Source organism: Hemiscyllium ocellatum, chromosome 23 (genome assembly GCF_020745735.1).
Source record: "Hemiscyllium ocellatum isolate sHemOce1 chromosome 23, sHemOce1.pat.X.cur, whole genome shotgun sequence".
NCBI classification, from domain to species: domain Eukaryota; kingdom Metazoa; phylum Chordata; class Chondrichthyes; order Orectolobiformes; family Hemiscylliidae; genus Hemiscyllium; species Hemiscyllium ocellatum.
Genome location: NC_083423.1, coordinates 57,580,257 through 57,600,932, shown reverse-complemented (window position 1 = coordinate 57,600,932; position 20,676 = coordinate 57,580,257). Strand labels below are relative to the sequence as shown.

Genomic DNA, 20,676 nt, shown 5'->3' with positions numbered 1-20,676 from the left:
TAACCCCTCCAAAACCATTACCCGATTTGGATGAAGTGTTAAATGGAAGCACGTGTAAAGGGGGGGGAGATTTATAAGGGACCTATGGGGCAACTTCTTCACACAGAAGGCGGTGCACATATGGAATGAACTGCCTGAAGTAGTGCTGGAGGCAAAAAACTGCAGATGCTGGAATCCAATGTAGACAAGCAGGAGAATGGAAGAAAACTGAAAGACAGGCAGTATCAGGAGGTGGAGAAGTCAATATTTTGGGTGTAACCCTTCTTCAGGACTGAAGAAAGGTTACACCTGAAATATTGACTTCTCCACCTCCAGAGGAAGTGGTGGAGGGTGGTACAATTACAACATTTAAAAGGCATCTGGATAGGTATGTCAATAAGAAGGTTTAGAGGAATATGTGCCAAATGAGACTGCTCCTTGGATGCTGCCTGAACTGCAGTGCTCTTCCAGCACTACTAATCCAGAATCTGGTTTCCAGCATCTACACTCATTGGTTTTACCCAAATGAGACTAGATTAATGTTGAATATCTGGTCAGCATGGACAAGGTGGAGCAAAGGGTCTGTTTCCATGCTGTACATTTCCATGACTCTACAAAACTCTATTCATTTTGGTGAACAGAAAACAAATGGCATAATTTGAACTGCAGAGCAATTCTTCTTGTGTCTGTTTCACGGATATCTTAAAATAAACTCATTATATCCAATTAAATCATTGTTGTAATGTAGGAACCACAGCAACCAAACTGCACAAAGTAGCATTCCTTAAATAGCAATGCACTCATGCCCAGAAAATCTGATCTCATTAGATGCCTGATAAATATTGGCTACAACTTCTCTTCCCTTCTTCTTTGTGGTATTTCATGTTCAACCTGAGCGGGTTACGTTTCGAAATTGTTAAAGTCAGTGCAATATGCCTAATGAAATGGTCGGGTGTGACTCAAGAAATTGTCAAGCCATAAACTGACACCGACGACCATTTTGTTTCTTTTCATGTTTGCTTTCTGACGCCTGCGCCAACATCTTTTGTTTCTTTTCTTGCCCCACTACTTGATTCCCTTTAGCCTTTCCTGTCTTGAACCTATTCTTTTGTCCTTGTGCAAACCAGCCTTTCGTCAAAAACCTGGACAGTTCAAATTTTCCCCACACGATTACAAGCCCAAAACTTCAATGCTCTCTCTCTCTATAGGCGCTGCCCGAGTATTTGCAGATTTTGTTTTGTCGTTTCTCTCGTCCTTCCTCGCCGCCGTATTCCCCACCCACCCGAGCCACCAGCAGCTCCTGCGGGCCGCCTCCACTTCCTTCCCCACCCCTTTCCCTCTGCCTGGACTGCAGCCTGTGCCCGGAGCGTTAGGGGGAGCTGGGCCTTGTTCCTTGCGAAGACGGGAGTCGGTTGGACCGGGCGAAGAAGCCCCGGCGTCTCCATCGGACGCTCCATTCTTTGACCGCTGTGCGCTGCCAGGTCGACGTTTGTCCCCGCCGCTTGGAGCGTGTCTATGAATCGTCCTTTTCTGGTCTCCGAAATAGCAGAAAGCGACCCAGCCCGGCCAGCTTCCCGGAGCCCCGGCTGTTGCTGACTGACGAAGCTTCGGCCACGGCGACAAGTCCGGCAGCACTGATTTCCCCGTTCTCCCGACGGACCGTGCTCCAGCCCCCGAGGAGGGGGCAACTCGAAAAGAAACCGTCAACGGTCACCGCCAACGAGCCAGGCGGGAGCGCGGTTACCCGGGAGACCGGGCGGGCGGCGCGTGGCTACGGGGCGACCGACGGGAGCCCTTGTTACGGCGCGCGAGGAGCCGGAGTGAAGTGAGGGAGACGGGCTGAGTGGCCAGAACTCAACCACTGACGGCCGCAAGTTCTCTTCACCGGGTGGCCGTTGGTTATTGTCATCCAAACAGGTAACATTCGCTTTTTAAATCTTGTGCAGTCAGGTGTTTGTTTTCTATATAACGCTTCTCCAAAGGGAGCTTGTGGGCGTGTGTTTATTTTTCACTGCGACCGGCCTTGCCCTTTTCCAACTGTCGCCCGGCGGCCGCTCGTTAAGGCTCGGGTTCAATGACAGGAAATACAAGTTTTTATATCTTGCTGAGGGGAAACGTTTTGTTCAAGCGGATGTCTCAGCCTGTCATGGAAACAAGTCCTGCGACTGTAGGAACGAATTATAGCAAAATAGAAAGGGACCGTGGGAAGAAGCTGACGCTTCAGCATTCCCGGCCCATGATCTCATCTTTCATTAATTAGGGTCTCGTCCAAGGTTCAGCTCTGTTTATTAACAATGTGACTAAACTGGCGATTGGGACAATTCACAGGCCTTTGTCACGCCAAGAGGTGTAAATGGTACCCCTTTTATGTTAGGAATCTTGTAAGTCTCTGCTCTCTAGACTTGCAGTTTTTTTTAATGGCACACAACGACACTCGAAGCTTGATTGATTTGGGTTTGAGCTGAAAATGTGTTGTTGGAAAAGTGCAGCAGGTCAGGCAGCATCCAAAGAGCAGGAGAATCGACGTTTCGGGCATGAGCCCTTCTTCAAGAAGGGTTGGGTTTGAAGCCGTTTTAATGATCTATTCGTTGATAATTTAAAGCAGCCCTGTTATTTACCCTGTATTTGAAGGTACAGAGTTCATTCTTGTGTTTGGTTTCTAATTATCAGACATGTTGCACCAACATGCATGGCATTGTATTAATAATTTGCAGGATATATTAAGTTGCTTGATTTGTAAAAATAATTTTAAGTATGCTAAGTTCCAATTTTATTTCTCTGTTCTATAAATGAGGAATTTGACGTGACTGTTATTTCTGCTGTTTCAAGTCAGCATGAAATATGTTCTTCTTGAATTTTCAATACTGAAACATTGCCAGTCCTTCAAGCCAGCAAAATATGACCATGGTCACAAAGAGTTACTATTTCATCATGTTGAAACCCTGGCCTTATGCTACCTTTCAAATCAATATCTGAAATGAATAATCTGAAGTAAGGTGCAATTTCCTCTGGACTTTACATTGATCAAATATCTTGATCATTGGAGAAAGTGGAGATTGTGGAATTACTTGAATAGCTGAACTTTGACAAATGAAGTACTCAGGATTTCATATAGGATTTCACATGGGCTAAAATAATAAAGGGGTACACATAAATAGATCACTAAGAGTGCCACATCATTTGAAAAATGAAACATTTGGTTACTGGAGGGATAAAATTTAATATGTTAAGTTGAACTTGCATAAAGCTTTGGTAAACCACATCACATACCAAAAAAAGACTCAGTTACTGGATACAGTGCAAAAACAAAAGTTACTGGGATGACACCAGAGGTTATATCTATCAGGCTCTTCCATCAACACAAAAGAAAACTGGGGGCATAAGTTTACGGGGTGAAAGTGATTTATAGGGTTGCCATAGAGAAATATTTCTGGTTGTGGGTGAGTTTTGTGGGCATAATGGAAAACTCCTCATGTGCAGGTGTCCACTTCTAACAACAAATCTGCTCCAAAGAAAACAACCTGAACTTATTCTCTTAAAATCTAAACTGCTTCGTTCCTGATAAAGGGCTTATGCCAGAAACATAGACTCTCCAGCACCTCGAATGCTGCCTGACCTGCAGCCTTTTTCCAGTGTCACAGTTTTCGACTCTGTGACAGTCCAGCACCTGCAGTCCTCACTTTCATCCCAGGCAATGTCCTGTTGAAATTGCTCTACACCCCTGTCAATTTAAACCCACACATCCGATAGTGCAGTGACCAGAACATCACACATATTTCAGTTGTGGCCTAACCAAAGTTTGTGCAGTTTCACACAACCGTCCTGCTGTAGTAATCAGTGCCATGGCTGATAAAGGCCTGTATGCTGCCTGTGCAGATTTATGTACTACTAGCTCCCCCCACCTCCAACTTACCAAGTTACCCTGGATCCCATGTGCTTTTATCTTTACTTTCTTTCCAAGAAGATAGGACACTTCAGCTAGAGATCACCTGATCCTTCTGGTTCTTTTTCCACCTCTGTTTTGTTCTTTTCCTGCTCATCAATGTCCTGAACTCCTGGCCTCAGCACAGGCCTGGTGAGACAATACTGTGGTGGGCTTGGTGGCCTTTCAGCCTTGCAAGACCTCAGCATGGACTTGCAGCCTCATGGTGAATCCAGAGCGGTGTGGAGTTAGGGTGGACTCCACACGTTGACTGAGTGCCAGTGAGTTGTGAACTTTTTATTTCTCTACTTTATAATTTATTCTAGGATCTGTAATGCTGGACTTCTTTATTTCTTAAAATTTATATTTTTTCTGCCAACTTGCACTCAATCTGTACCTGGGTATTTTTTTCCTAAGATGATACATAAGTAGCAACTTGTAAACTTTTCACTATACTCATTTTAGTACTTGTGACAAAGCTAACTCAGTCTCCTAACAGGGACTTTGTTAAAAGCTTTGCTGAAACCCATATGAACTACATCAATGGCACTATCCTCATCTACACTCGTCAACCGTCTTGGAAAATTTCACAAGATTTGTGAGGCATTATCTACGACTGGCAAAGTTATGCTGACTGTCCCTGATCAAATTTTGCCTTTCCATGCAAAGATTAATTTTCTCCTTCATAGTTTTCTCCAGTAGTTTCCTTATTACTGATGTCAGTCTCACTTGTTTATCTCTACTGCTACTGCCCTTGATAAGTGAGACCACATTATCCACAGTCCACTGGCACCTACCCTGTGCCCAGAAATATATTAAAAATCTGATTTAGTGCCCATGTAATTTCCTCCCTCCAATAGAAGTCGTCTAATCCGGATATGGAGATTTGTCCATTTTTAAGCCTGCCAAAACTTCCAATGCTCGAGGAGAAAGTGAGGACTGCAGATGCTGGAGATCAGAGCTGAAAATGTGTTGCTGGAAAAGCGCAGCAGGTCAGGCAGCATCCAAAGAGCAGGAGAAGGACTGGGCTCATGCCCGAAACGTTGATTCTCCTGCTGTTTGGATGCTGCCTGACCTGCTGCGCTTTTCCAGCAACACATTTTCAAAACTTCCAATGCTACCTTGTCCGCCATGCCAAACTGCTCAGGAACCTTGCCTTCTTCCTGAAATCTGTACTGACATCCTCCTCCAAAGTTAAGGCAGGTGAGAAGACGTTTCTCCAGTTTAGTTTTCTGAGAATCAAGCTGTCCTGGAGATCATAGGACTAGCCAAGTTCAGGATGTAAAGGAGTATTTTCTGAAGTGGACACTGGACATTTGATTTACTGTGGTTCTAAATTTACATTACTACGTTCCACACAAATGTTTAGTGCACTTACGTGCAATTTTTTTCTCGACAATTTTTGTGGCTGTATTTAAAATCAGGTAGCTCCTTTCCTTTAAAAAGAGCACTTTCAAATAAACACATTTATACATCAATATTTCATGGCTGTATAATTTCAGAGCCCAAAACCTTTTGATATTAGTTTTATATCCCTATTCTGTAGTCTATATTGCCACATTATTGGATAAAGACTATGTATTAAATAGTGTTTCCTCATCATGATAATTGGTTGGCTGTAAGAAGAAACCTCTCTAGTTGTTTAACACTCTTCATAGCATGTTGTAAAATTGAAAATAAATATGATTATGGATTAAAAGAGACTCCTTTGGTTTACTGATCCCTTTCATAAATGGGAACATGCCAGCCCTACCAGTCTGACGACTATGGTGAATGTAGGAACCTTGTGAATCATTCACTTTTAAGAGTAATAGAATCGCTAGGAGATCCACTACCTTCTCAGGACACCTGGAAGTGAGTAATAAATGGCTTTGTCGTTCACACTCTGAGAACAAATATATTAAACAAAATCTACTTGAACAAACAAACATTTATGGCAATTATGGAGGCTGAAACTTAGAAAGTTTACTTGGATTTTTAAATCTTGAAGGCCCAGTGAGACACTAAGGATCGTAATAAGGATCGTTGCCTTCAAACTTTTGCGTGATAGTATGTGTACATATTTTCTCTATCAATTAGTTTACAATTTACACTATCTTCAAATCTGCTGTTTGGAAATATTTTAAAACGTATTCACATAGCCAAACCTTCAGAATCATAGTTGGAAGCATTTTTAATCAAGAATTATTTCTGTCTGTATGGTTTCCAGTTCATGCAGATGATAAAATTGGGGAATAACCCAAATCTGGATGAAAGCCATGTCAGATCTGATGCTGCATGAATGACATGACATATATTGACATAGCATGTAGGAGCAAATCACTGCAGATCCTGGAATTAGAATTGAAAACAAAATACACGGAAATTATAGTGGGTCAGACAACATCCGTAGAAAGAAAGCAAGCTAATGTTTTGAGTCTAGATAATTCTTCATCATAGCTAAAGTGAAGTTTGGAAGGGGCAGCATTTATGCAATTATATGGGAGGGTGGTGGTCTTGAGTGCAGGGGAGAAATGTTGGTAAATGCTACTCCTTTCACGCTTCACTTGAGCTCTGAAGAAGAGTCATCTCAACTCAAAATATTAGCTTGCTTTCTCCATGGATGCTGCCTGACCTGCTATGATCTCCAGCATTTTTTGTTGACACAGCATGTGTCTGGGGAGTACCCTTGGACTTTCTAATAACTGTTTAAATTTGACTTGAATTGTTTACACTTCAAATTTAAATTTTATCAGTGGAAGCGTTTCAGCATGCACATAAACACAAATAAATAGAAATTCTTCTGGATTGGAATACAGCAGTTCCAGCCGGCAGTTTAATGGACATATTACTGTCTAATCTGAAACTTAAACCGTAGATTTCAATCATATAAATCAATTGGATCAAAAGTACATCAAAATAACTAATATATATAATATTCTAGTGTAATTTAAATAATATCATAGGAAATAGGAACAGAATATTGATGAAAAGGCATTAATATTTTATATAATTGAATCATCTTCAAACTATAGTTGGTCTGAAAAATATTAAACATGATTATATTTGGTATATGGCTGTATCTGCTGTTTCTTGTTCAAATATTAGTGTTAGTGATATCCTCTTACAATTGTAATGCATTCTGCATATGTGATATTATACTACTGCACATGAGACCTTCTCGAACATTGAAAAAAGGTACAGTTTATTTTAACAGCAACTGTGGAAAGTTCACTCAAATAAAAACAAATTATATCATGAAAATATTTTCAGATCCTTTCCAAAATACAAATTCAAACTTTCAAGATCATTTTCTTTTCAGGATTTGCACCAGATCTAAACAAAAGCGAATGTCTGACATTTATTGTATGTGGCACACAGAACAAATGATCCATGGAAATTGGCCACAGTAACAAGTCAGCAAATTTTAACCAATGATTTTCAACCTTCTGCAATTCAGAAGCCAGATATCAAGTGACTTGTGCCTCCTTTTGTTTATTGGAAACATTTGTTTTCTATTTATAAAAATATTCCAAAGGACTGAACACAACTTAACTTAGAGCTTAGCTTTTGTTCCGATTAATTTGCTTGACATTATTACTAAATGAAAGTTCACTTTCCTCCTGTGCTGTGGTGCAAATCTGCTTCCTGTTCACAAATAATCATTTGTACGTATTTTAAGTCCCCTGATTGATTTCTTGCCTTATCCAGACAAGAATTAAGACATCTTGTACAAAGAGACACTTTGTACACTGAGCTTGTGCAAAGAAACAACATGGTCCCCATCATGAGTAAACTCTTAGCGATACTGTCAGGAAAATATGTTTTCTGGTTTTGATGGAATACTCATTAATAGCAATACTAAGAATAAATACTGTACCTACAGTCATAACCAATTAAGTGAATTGTTTTTTTTTCTAACCTTGGCATGTAAATTGCATAGCAGACGGTGCTTCTGATTTTTTTTTTAGTGGCAGTTATGATTTCCGAACAACTATGAATCTTGTGACCTGCCTCCAGTAATGTCTTTTTGTTAGAGATAATTTAGTTTAAATAGTTCAAGGATTCCTAATTAATAATTATGCTGCAGTCACACCTTACTATTAGATTTGACCTGGAAATGAACTTTATACCACATATCTACTCCCATCGCCAAGACCACCTACTTTCATCATTGTAACATCATTCAATTCCATTCCCAAATCCTTCAGTTAAGCCCCACCCTATCTAACCTTCTTAGTTCATTGGTTCTGAGACTCATTGTGCCTTTTTTGCCTTTGCATTTGTGTACTTGGCTATTCCTGGTCTCTCCTGGCTAGCTTCCCACCTTTCATCTTTAATAACTTTGAGACTTTGAACTGATTAAACTCTATTGCATCAAATCCATTGCTCTCTGTGCTTGCAAATCGACATTGGCTCCCAGTTGAGCAACAGATTTTTTTTTACATAATCCACATCTCTGGATGGCATCACTCCCTTTCATTTTTCTGTAAGCTTTATTTCACCAGCACCCATCCACCCCCACAAAGTCTAATCTGCCTGACTCTATAATCCTTTTAGAAACTGTACTCCTCCAATTCTGGCTCTTGCTCTTATTAATCATAGTGTCCCATGACACTAGGCTCTGAAATTGCCTCCCAAAATCCCTTTACCTTGTTTTCCTCATTCAAGATGCACCTCAACCTAGCTGTTTGACCAAGCTTTTTGTCATCTGTCCTGATGCTGTTTATTCAGCTCAGTTCTGAACTTCAATGGCAAGTCTTTGAAGTAGCTTGTGGGGTGTATTTGTGACATTACAAGTGCAACATAAAAAGTAAATATGCTCGAAACGTCGAATTCTCTATTCCTGAGATGCTGCCTAACCTGCTGTGCTTTGACCAGCAACACATTTGCAGCAAGTGCAACATAAATTCAAGCTACTTCATCGATTTATAGAAATATAGCTCTTTGTACAAAAATAAAAATTAATGTTTTGTTTCACAATTGTTACCTATGAGTGAACTATCTTCTTTGTTACCCCTCATAACAGGCATTTTTGCACCTCTGTTGTGTTTTTCTTTATGATTTACTTATGTTTGTTTAAATTGGTATCTAATTTCAGCTTGACTTGCTGAGTGAAGTTAAGTCTGAAATTTGCAGGTTCACATCACACACCAGATAGTTTGAGCACAAATTCTGGCAGTGCTGTGCCGTCAGAGGTTCCATCTGTCAGATAAGTCATTTGACTGAGATTTAGCCTGCTGTTCAGTTGGGTATGAAAGATCCTATTTTCCATATGAAGCCACTCTCTCTAACTTGTTCATGTGCCTCTCACTGACAAGACTGTAATTTATTGCTAATTGCCCTTTGGGGAAGTATTGGGAACTGCTGGCTTGAACAATCTGCTTTGCAATGTGGTTGCCCCACAGAACTGCTAGAAAGCAAGTTCCAGCATTTTGATCCAGACGTGGCAAAGGAGTGGCTATATAGTTAATTCAAAGTCAGGATGGTTTTCCATTAGGAATGGAATTTGCACATAATAATGTTCCATGCCTCTGCTACTGTTTGTCTTCTAGTATTGGTCGTGGTTTTGGAAGGTGTTGTAATGCATCTGTAAGTGGTACATACTGTTTTCACTGGTGGATAGAATATGGATGGGATGCTAACACAAGCTGGTTTCCTGAGCTTGATGTTGAGCTTTTGGGTGTTGCTGGAGCTACATTCATCCAGACAAATGGAGAGTATTCCAAGACTCTCCTCACTTTTAGGTTGGGAATCAAGGTAAATTATTTGCTGAAGAATCCAGCATCTATTTTGTTTCTGAAGCTGCAGTATTTATTTGGTTGGTCCAATAAAGTTTCTCCTCAAAACTCACCCCTCACTTTTCCCCCAGATGTTGCTGGGGTTTAGTAATGTTGCTAAATGAAAGGTGAGATTCTGTCTTAATGTAGATGGTCATTGTGTGACTCTCATGTGATACGGATATTAATTGGTTCAGATCAGCTCAAAAATGAAAATGTGTTGCTGGAAAGGTGCAGTAAGTCAGGCAGCATCCAAGGAGCAGGGGAATCGACGTTTCGGGCATGAGCCCTTCTTCAGGAATGAGGAGAGTGCGCCAAGCAGGCTAAGATAAAAGGTAGGGAGGAGGGACTTGGGGGAGGGACATTGGAAATGCGATAGGTGGAAGGAAGTTAAGGTGAGGGTGATAGACCGGAGTAGGGGTAGGGGCGGAGAGGTCAGGAAGAAGATTGCAGGTTAGGAAGGTGGTGCTGAGTTCGAGGGTTGGGACTGAGACAAGGTGGGGGGAGGGGAAATGAGGAAACTGGAGAAATCTGAGTTCATCCCTTGTGGTTGGAGGGTTCCTAGGCGGAAGATGAGGCGCTCTTCCTCCAGCCGTCGTGTTGCTGTGGTGTTGCTGTGGTCTGGTGATGGAGTAGTCCAAGGACCTGCATGTCCTTGGTGGAGTAGGAGGGGGAGTTGAAATGTTGAGCCACAGGATGGTTGGGTTGGTTGGTCCGGGTGTCCCAGAGGTGTTCTCTGAAACGTTTCGCAAGTAGGCGGCCTGTCTCCCCAATATAGAGGAGGCCACGTCAGGTGCAGCGGATGCAGTAAATGATGTGTGTGGAGGTGCAGGTGAACTTGTGATAGATATGGAAGGATCCCATGGGGCCTTGGAGGGAAGTAAGGGGGGAGGTGTGGGCGCAAGTTTTGCATTTCTTGCGGTTGCAGGGGAAGGTGCCAGGAGTGGGGCAGTGTGGACCTGACGAGGGAGTCATGGAGGGAGTGGTCTTTTTGGAACTCGGAGGGGGGGGGTGGAATATATCTTTGGTGGTGGGGTCCGTTTGGAGGTGGCGGAAATGATGACGGATGATGTGATGTATTTGGAGGTTGGTGGGGTGGTAGGTGAGGACCAGTGGGGTTCTGTCCTGGTGGTGATTGGAGGGGTAGGGCTCAAGGGCAGAGGAGCGGGAAGTGGAGGAGATGCGGTGGAGAGCATCGTCAATCACGTCTGGGGGGAAATTGCGGTCTTTGAAGAAGGAGGCTATCTGGGTTGTTCGGTATTGGAACTGGTCCTCCTGGGAGCAGATGCGGCGAAGACGAACGAATTGGGAATATGGGATGGCGTTCTTACTGGGGGTAGGATGGGAGGAGGTGTAGTCTAGGTAGCTGAAGCCTGAATATTTCTGAATAATGTCTTCAGGACAAATGGAACTGAACACCGCATTTATGTGAACATTTCCACTTCTGATCTCATGTGAAAGGGAAGGTTATCAATAAAGCACCTCAACATGAGTGGGCCTAGGACATCCCTGCACCCACCTAGAGTCATTCCCACCCTTGCTATCTTCAACAAGTCCTCGAAATAGTGTTCAACATGGAGATGTCATTGATTCATCAGTTGGTGCGGGGATGTCAATTTCTTTCACCAAGAGTGGCTCAGTAGGATCATTTTTGAATGAACACTGGAAGAATACAGTTTATAATGAAAACACAAGCAAAAAAGCCTCACCAATCCAGCTGTGCAGATGCATCTATCCATGACAACGTTAAGTGACCTATGCACCCTGTCTTTGTGAAGATGAAGCAACATCTTCACAGTGAGGATACAGTGTTCCCTCATTCCTTTTAAAGGGCTAATGCCCGAAACGTCAATTTGCCTGAACCTTGGATAATCATCAGTAGGAGGTTTTCTTGCCAATGTTATATTAATTTCCTGATGAAGGACTTATGCCCGAAACGTCGAATTTCCTGTTCCTTGGATGCTGCCTGACCTGCTGCGCTTTTCCAGCAACACATTTTCAGCAATGTTATATTAATGCCATGATAATTCATGGAGTCTGAATTCAATGTTGACGACTCCCAAAGCAACTCCCTCTTGACAGTATGATAGTGCATCATTACTCCTGTGCAGAAATTGTGGTGCAAATTTGGAGTTATTAATTGCATGGTATTAGGTGGTTGTTGCTTGACTAATCTGTTGGACAGTTCTCCTAATTTTTGTACATTCTCTGATGTTGACAAGCATTCTGAGGCATTTGTTTTGGCTGAAGCATAGGTCAATACTCGGTAATTAATCAGTTTTATTTATTTGGACCATATAACGTCATGGCGAGGCAGTTGCATTGTGTCACTGTTACTAGACTAATAATCTAGATGAATGTTCTGTGGTTATGGATTTGTATCCACTCATGGCAAATGGTGAAATTTCAAATCATTTCATAAGTCAGGAATTAAAAGCTGCTTAAATGGCAACTGTATAACCACTGTTGATTGATGTTTAAAAACTTATGTGGTCCACTTAAGGGAAGGAAATCTGTCATTACACAGTCTGGCCTACTTGTGACTCCCAAACTCTCAGTCATGTGCTTAATTCTTAGCTGCCTTTGAAAGCTACTTAGTTCAAGGCTAGTTATGGGTGGGTGATAAATACCGGCCCAGCATTAAAGGATGCTCGTAAACCAGATAAATTTTTAATATATTCATTAGTTTGGTGATTACTATTGCTGATGCTTGCACTTTAATCCCATTTTTGTTTAATTACTTCACTTGAAATTCCACTGTGATGACAAATTATGTTTCTGTATCAATAGTCCAGGGCTCTGGGTTGTTGTACTCCAAAGGTAACTATTTAAATAGAATTCGACTCCACACTTCCATATGAGAGCTTTAAGCTGGCCACACTTCACAAAACTCACCCCACTGAATGCTAGTTTCCCATATTTATGCCACCAATTCAAATCCAATTAACTCTCAATGTGTCGACCATCTGTTTCCTTCCATAAGGTCTCGGGTTTTCATTCGGACTGTTAGTTGATAAGATTCTCTGTTTTCCTTCCAGATAAACCTGTCTTAATTTTTTGTTTTTTAAAAAAATAATCAGCTTAATTCGTGTTCTTTTTACATCAATGTTCCAAGCAGCCTTTTGCCAGTATGTTGTCACTGAATATCAAACTTTACTGTTCTTGGAGTCATCCAATTCACCTGTTGGCAAGGCTCAAGTTAATGCATGGACCAGGTTTCAGTACTTGATAACTACTATTTATTACAAATAGATTCTGACCATAAGTAAACAATTATGAACTATCGACGTTATGTCATGGACACTGAATTAACCACAGACAAACAAAGTGCAGAATTACGGGTCTATAATATGATGAAAGTTCTGTGAAGTCATCACAATAACTCCTGTCAATTGACCTGCTTCACAAGTTATACTTAGCATGAAATTTCTGGCACTGTTTGTTTGATGTAAAGCAGGAATAATTATTTATTACTAACAAAAGGTACTTTGCAAAATTCTCAGAATGGCAATGAAAATAAACCTGTTAAAACTACTAGCTGCCTGGACTATTATCCCAAAATCCTCCTTTTCCCCCAAGTTGGTACCTAGACCTGATAGTCAAAATGAAAGGTTAGTAGTGAAGATTAGATAATTAGTTAAAGATAGAGAGAAAAGTATAAGCCACATAGAGTCACAATCATAATGATGCACAGCACGGAAACAGATCCTTCGGTCCAACTTGTCCATGCCAATCAGATATCCCCATCCAATCTAGTCCCACCTGCCAGCATCTGGCCCATGTCCCTCCAAACCCCTCCTATTCATATACCCATCCAGATGCCTTTTAAATGTTGCAATTGTACTAGCCTCCACCACTTCCTTTAGCAGCTCATTCCATACATGTACCACCCTCTGAGTGAAAAGGTTGCCCCTTAGGTCTCTTTTATATCTTTCCCCTCTTACTCTAAACCTATGTCCTATAGTTGTGGATTCCCCCACCCCAGGAAAAAGACCTTGTCTATCTATCCTATCCATGATTTTATAAACCTGAATAATGGTCACCCTTCAGCCTCTGATGCTCCAAGGAAAACAGCCGCAGCCTATTCTACCCGTCCCTATAGCTCAAATCTTCCAAGTCTGGCAACATCCTAATAAATCTTTTCTGAACCCTTTCAAGTTTCACTTGGCTGGACCCAGAATGTTTGAATCTCATGCAAATATTTCTGACCTCCGAATGTTCCAAAATCTTCTAAGCAACCTGATAGCAGTTTGCTGATAGAGGAGTTTAAGCCTTGGAAAGAATTGCTGGATTAGGTTGGTTTCTTTTTCTGGACAGCCTTGTCATGGTACAGTACCAATTAGATACATGTGGTACGGCTCCTTGTTTTAAATTATCTCTTCCCGACACATCTAGTAAAGCTTGACATTTACTGCTCCAGTCATAGTTATCTGTTCTTTGCTTCAAGCAGTTTTCCCGTGGTTCTTTGCCAAGCAAGCACTCATGTTGAGTCTCTTCCCCAGAAGCAATCCTTTCTCTAAAGTCATTGAGATGTACAGCACGGAAAAAGACCCTTTGGTCCAACTTGTCCATGCCGACCAGATATCCTAACCTAATCCAGTGCCATTTACTAGCACTTGTCCATTTCCCTCTAAATCCTTCCTATAAGGTCGCTACTTAGCGTCTGATGCTCCAGGGAAAACAGCCCTCGCCGATTCAGCCTCTCCCTAAAGCTCAAACCCTTCAATCCTGGCAACATCCTTGTACATCTTTTCTGAATCCTTTCAAGTTTCACAATATCCTTCCTATTGCAGGGAGACCAGAACTGTGCACACTATTCCAAAAGTTACCTAACTAATGTCCTGGTGAGCTGCATCATGACGTCCCAACCCCTATACTCAATGCTGTGACCAATGAAGGAAAGCATACTAAATGCCTTCTTCATTATCCTATCTACCTGAGACTCCACGTTCGAGGAAATATGAACCTGCACTTGAAGGTCTCTTTGTTCAGCAGCACTGCCCAGAATCTTACCATTAAGAGCATAAGTGATGCCCTGATTTGCCTTTCCTTGCATTTATCTAAATTAAACTCCATCTGCCACTCCTCGACCCAATGGCTCGTCTGATCAAGATCCCTTTGTACTGAGGTAACCTTCCTTGCTGTCCAATATATCTCCAATTTTATTTTCATCTACAAACATCTTAACTATGTCTCCTATGTTCACATCTGAATCATTTATATAAATGACGAATAGCAGTGGACCCAGCACCGATCCTTGTGGTACACCACTGGTCATACCTGTCTGAAAGGCAACCTTCCACCACCACCTTCTGTCTTCTACCTTCAAGCCCTTTCTGTATCCAGGGGGCAAGTTCTCCCTGTACTCCATGTGATCTAACCTTGCTTACCAGTCTACCATGAGGAACTTGTCGAATACCTTACTGAAGTCCATGTAGATCATGTCTATCATTCTGCCCTCATCAATCCTCTGTTACTTTCTCAAAAAAACTCAATCAAGTTTGTGAGACGTGATTTCCCATGCACAAAGCCATGTTGACTGTCCCTAATCAGTCTTTGCCAATCCAAGTATATGTAAATCCTGTTCCTCAGGATTTGCTCCAACAACTTGCCCACCACGATGCCAGGCTCACCAGTCTATAATTCCCTGGTTTTTCCTTAGCACCTTACTTAAATAATGTCTCCACTTTAGCCAACCTCCAGTCTTCCGGCACCTCATCTGTGACTATCAGTGATCCAAATTACCTCAACAAGGGGCCCAGCAATCACTTCCCTAACTTCTAGGGTATACCTGATCAGGTCCTGGGGATTTATCCACCTTTATCCTTTAAGATATCCAGCACCACCACCTCTGTAATATGGACATTTTCCCCACATTCTACATCTTCCATGTCCTTCTCCTCAGTAAAAATGATACAAAATACTCGTTTAGTATCTCCCACATCTCATGTGGCCCCACACATAGTCTGCCTTGCTGATCTTTGAGGGGCCCTATTCTGTCCCCAGTTACCCTTTTATCCTTAATGTATATATAAAATCCCTTTGGATTCTCCTTAACCCTGTTTGCCAAAGCTATCTTATGTCCCCTTTTCGCTCTCCTGATTTCCCTCTTAAGAAAACTCCCACTGCTTTTATACTCGAAGGATTCACGCTCTCTGCTGTCAATACTTGACATATTCTTCTTTCTTATCTTTGACCAAAGCCTCAGTTTCTCTAGTCATCCAGCATTCCCTACAACTACCAGCCTTTCCTATCACCGTAACATGAACATACTGTCTCTGGACTCTCGTTATCTCATTTTTGAAGGCATTCCATTTTCCAGCAATACCTTTACCTGTAAACATCCACCCCCAATCAACTTTTGAAAGTTTACCATCAAATTGGCCTTCCTCCAATTTAAACTTTAACTTTTAGATCCTGTCTAAAAGTTTTAATTACCATAGAATTATGGTCACTGGTCTCAAAGTGACACCTCAGTCAGTTGTCCTGCTTTATTTCCCAAGAGTAGTGGGTACATCCACATACTGATTCAGAAACATTTCTTGTACACATTTAACAAATTCCTTTCCATCTAAACCCTTAACACTATGGCAGTCCCAGTCTATGTTTAGAAAGTTAAAATCCCCTACCATTACCACCCTATTATTCTTATTGATAAGTGAAATCTCCTTACAAATTTGTTTCTCAATTTCCCACTGAATGTTGTGAGGTCTATAGTACAGTCCCAGTAAGGTGAATATTCCTTTCTTATTTCTCAGTTCCACCCTAACATAATGTGCCTGGAAATATTCCCATGATTATCCTCCCTAAGTATAGTCATAATGTTATCCCTAATCAAAAATACCACCCTCCTGTCCCCTATCTATTCTTCCTGTCGCATTTGTATCCTGGAACATTAAGCTGCTACTCCTGTCCATCCCTGAGTCATGTATATGTAATTGTTGTGATTTCCCAGTCACATGTTCTTAACTATGCCCCGAGTTCATCCGCTTTCCCTGTTCAGCTTCTTGTATTAAAATAAATGTAGTTAATTTACCTTGTTTTCTGGTTTGTTCTTGCCTGCGCTGATTGTTGTGACTTTTCTCAACTGTACCAGTCTCAAACTGATCTCTTTCCTCACTATCTCCCTGGATCCTCCCCACCACTTTACTAGTTTAAATCTTCCCGCCAGTTTGTTCGTCCCTTTCCAATGCAGGTGCAATCCGTCTTTCTTATACTCACTGATCAAATTCCTGCCATCAACTATGCACACTAGTTTTTGGCTTTGCAACTGCACCCTGTAATTTTTCCTTCCAGATTATAAAACTTTCCTTACTGGTTGTTTTTGTACCTGTTGTGAGGTCATAGGGTTAAACTCCCTCTTGCTTTGGTTGGCTTTCTGCAATGTGGGTGCGACCATTCAGCAGCCAATTTGTTCCGTGCTAATTCTTGCCACAGGCAGACACTCCACAGGCAGACAAAGAAACGTCATTATGTGTGGAGCTAGGCAAAAAAACTCAGCAAACAGTTCAACACCACCACTCGTCATGATTGGATGGAATTTTCCTCTTGTTTGCTAAGTCTTCTGTTCATTGATTTTTTTATCTCCCCCTTCAGCTTCTGTCATATTTTCATGGGAGGCACAGAGTGACTGGTTTTCAAATTATAGTGTGTCTTATTAGTTAAATCCAATAACAATAAACAATTCAGCCCTTTGAGCCTGTTTTGCCATTTAACATGATCATGGCTGATCTTATCCGGGTCTGAAACCACTTTCCTGCCTACTTCCCATAATCCTTTGTCCCACTTTTCATCAGAAACATACCTATTTCTGTCTTGGATCTGTTGATTGATTCTGTCTCCATTGCACACTGGGGCAATGAGTTCGACAGAATCACAGTTTCTCAACATCTCAGCTTTGAACTTACCTCCTCTGACCCATGAGTGAATTAAATAGTTGTCAGGCTGTGATTGCTTTTGGCATCCATAACTAGTCATAATTCCCATAAGACAATCAGCAAATCTAACTTTATATACACATTTAGAATATTTGCTCTCACTCTCTTCCCCCCCATCCCCCTGCACCAGTGTAATGCTACATTTAATTTTTATGATTTTTTTTCTTCACCTGAATAAAATCTTCCTCCTTGGGATTTTTCATATTTTTACTCATTAACACTTCAAAACTGGCATCTGGCAGCCATTGGGTATCCACCCATTTCAGCTGTCCAGTATGACAGTAATTCCTGCATTTCTGTTTTGGAAGCCACTGTATCATTTTGTGAAGCCCTACTCTGACTAATAGCAACACGGCTAACATTTTCCAAGTATGATTACAGATACAACATGATAGCTGATCCATTCTGCCTGGTTTCCGATTCAAGCCTGAAAAGCCCGACTTTGAATTTTGAATCCTGCTTCAAACTCGCTCATGACAATGTTTTCAAATTCACTTCTTCCCACCCCACAGAAAAAGCATCTACGTGCATCATAAGTCTGAAAGCTGCCTCTTCTGCTAGTAAAACATGTCTTGGCGTGGTTTTAACTGAAGAGAACCCAATTTTAGTAAGATGGACATTACTAAGAAGTTAGCAAATTCTAGTATCTCAAACTCATACAGAATAGAAGAGGTCCTTCAGGCCATCAAGTCTGTACTGACAAAAATATACTACCACTTACACTAGTCTCACTTACTCGTACTGGGCCCAAATGTTTGAACATTACGCCACTTCAAGTGTTCATCTAGGTACTTTTGGAAACATTGAGGTTTCCCACCTAAAATATCCTCCCAGGCAGTGCATTCCAGAATCCTGTACCATCCTCTGGATTGATTAAAAACCTTTCCTTAAATCCCTCCAAACCTCCTGCCTTTCACTTCAAAATTATGTGCCTTTTATATTGACTCTTTGACTAAGGGGATCAGCTGCTTTACATTCACCCTATCCATGCCCCCATAATCTCTGTCAGGTACATTTCAACATTCTCTGCTCCAAAGAAAATAACCCAATCTTATCTAGCCTCTTTATAACTGAAATGTTGCATCCCTGGCAATGTCCTTGTGAATCTCCTCCCTGTCGTGTGGTGACCAGAACTCCATCTGTGGCCTAACCAATGATCTGTACAGCTCCAATATGACCTCTAGGCTCCCATAAGATAATTCATGACTGATAAAGGCAAGTATCTCATTTGCCTTCCTAACTACCATATTAAGCTTCCTGCCGCCTTCAGGAATCGGTGGACTAGTATCCCAAAATCCTTCTGTTCCTCTGAGCTTCCTAGTGTCTTGCCATCATTGAACACTCCCTTGTTCTATTCTTTTTCCACTATACACTTTGTAGTTTAAATTCCAGAGTGTGTTTTTTGCCTATTTTGAAGAAGAATAAATCCCTTGAGCTGAGCTCACTGCAGAAATGCTGCTTTAATATGAATTGATCTACACACTCAAGCATTTGTTAATAATGCTAAGAAAATCTTCAACATTGTTTTTCTTACTGCCAGTGAATCTACTCTGGTGTCTTGATGCCCCAGTTTTCCTTCAAAACCTCATGCCACTGTACAGTCATAGAGTCATAAAGATGTACAGCATGGAAACAGACCTTTGGTTCACTTCGTCCATGCAGAACAGGTATTTTTCCCCTCTCACCCTAAACCTATGCCCTCTAGTTCTGGACACCCCCAATCCAGGGGAAAGACCTTGCCTTTTCACACTATCCATGCCCCATATGATTTTATAAACCTCTATAAGATCACCTCTCAGCCTCCGACGCTCTCGGAAAAACAGCCTAGAGCTGAAACCCTCCAATTATGACAACTTGCAAATCTTTTCTGAACTCTTCCAAGTTTCAGAATAACATTCCGATAGGAGAGAGACCAGAATTGCATACAGTATTCCAAAAGTGGCCTAACCAATGTCCTGTACGCCGCAACATGACCTCCCAACTCCTATACTCCGTGCTCTGACCAATCAAGAAAAGCTTACTAAACACCTTCTTCACTTGGTAAACTTCTGTGGTGCATTTTGGTGATAGTACAAACTGCTGTTACGGACATCAGTAAGAGGGAGTAATCGTTTGTGAAAGTGGCGCCAATCAAGTGGATTGCTTTGGCCTGGATGGTATCAATCTGTCTGTGTTATTGGAGCTGCACCCATCCAGGCAAGTGGGGAGTATTCAATCACATTCCTAACTGTGCCTTGTAAATCGTGAACAGGCTTTGGGGAGTCAGAAAGTGACTTGCCACATTATTCCTAAGCTCTGACCTGTTCTTGTGTTTTAACTGTAATGGAAGAGGCAAAGAGAATGGTAAATTATAGAGCACAAGACTTCAGCCCTATTGCTGCAATGTCCTAGTGTTGTCCCATATTCCCCTCTCAGTCAAAGCAAACACTCAGACAGTGTGGTTTTACCTCCTTCATCTCTATAAAGTAAGCTTTATGGGCGGCACGGTGGCACAGTGGTTAGCACTGCTGCCTCACAGCGCCTGTAGACCCGGGTTCAATTCCCGACTCAGGCGACTGACTGTGTGGAGTTTGCACGTTCTCCCCGTGTCTGCGTGGGTTTCCTCCGGGTGCTCCGGTTTCCTCCCACAGTCCAAAGATGTGCGGGTCAGGTGAATTGGCCAAGCTAAATTGCCCGTAGTGTTAGGTAAGGGGTAATATGTAGGGGTATGGGTGGGTTGCGCTTCGGCGGGTCGGTGTGGACTTGTTGGGCCGAAGGGCCTGTTTCCACACTGTAAGTCTAATCTAAAAAAAAATTCCGGGCCCTGGAGGGAGAGAGCGCGATCGCCCACATGCACAGGGACGTGAGATCACAGTTTTCTCTGGAACTGCAGTTTCTCAATGAACTATGTAGTCGTTATACAGGGAGGAGCATCCAGATCATGCAACTTACCTATTGATTGGGTGACCATAACAATCAGCGAGCATCAACAGTAAATATTAAGCCATCTACTATTAGACAATGAATAACTGGCTTCACATAATGAATACTTTTCACCTTGTTAACTGACATTATATACTGAATGCTACTTCATCTTGTC

The 20,676-nt window shown here is 41.8% G+C and overlaps 1 protein-coding gene across 4 annotated transcripts in view; it reads left to right on the top strand.

Moving 5' to 3' along the window:
• The first annotated feature begins 1,290 nt into the window (after positions 1-1,290).
• The window catches only part of cdk17 (cyclin dependent kinase 17), a 227,588-nt gene continuing 208,202 nt past the window's right edge, over positions 1,291-20,676 (top strand). For 2 of the 4 annotated variants that reach the window (XM_060843053.1, XM_060843052.1), the window contains exon 1: positions 1,293-1,896. The gene's annotated coding sequence lies outside the window, so the exon portion shown is untranslated. Of the gene's footprint in view, positions 1,897-20,676 lie in introns of all 4 variants that reach the window. The other 2 variants (XM_060843054.1, XM_060843055.1) reach the window with 2 other exon arrangements.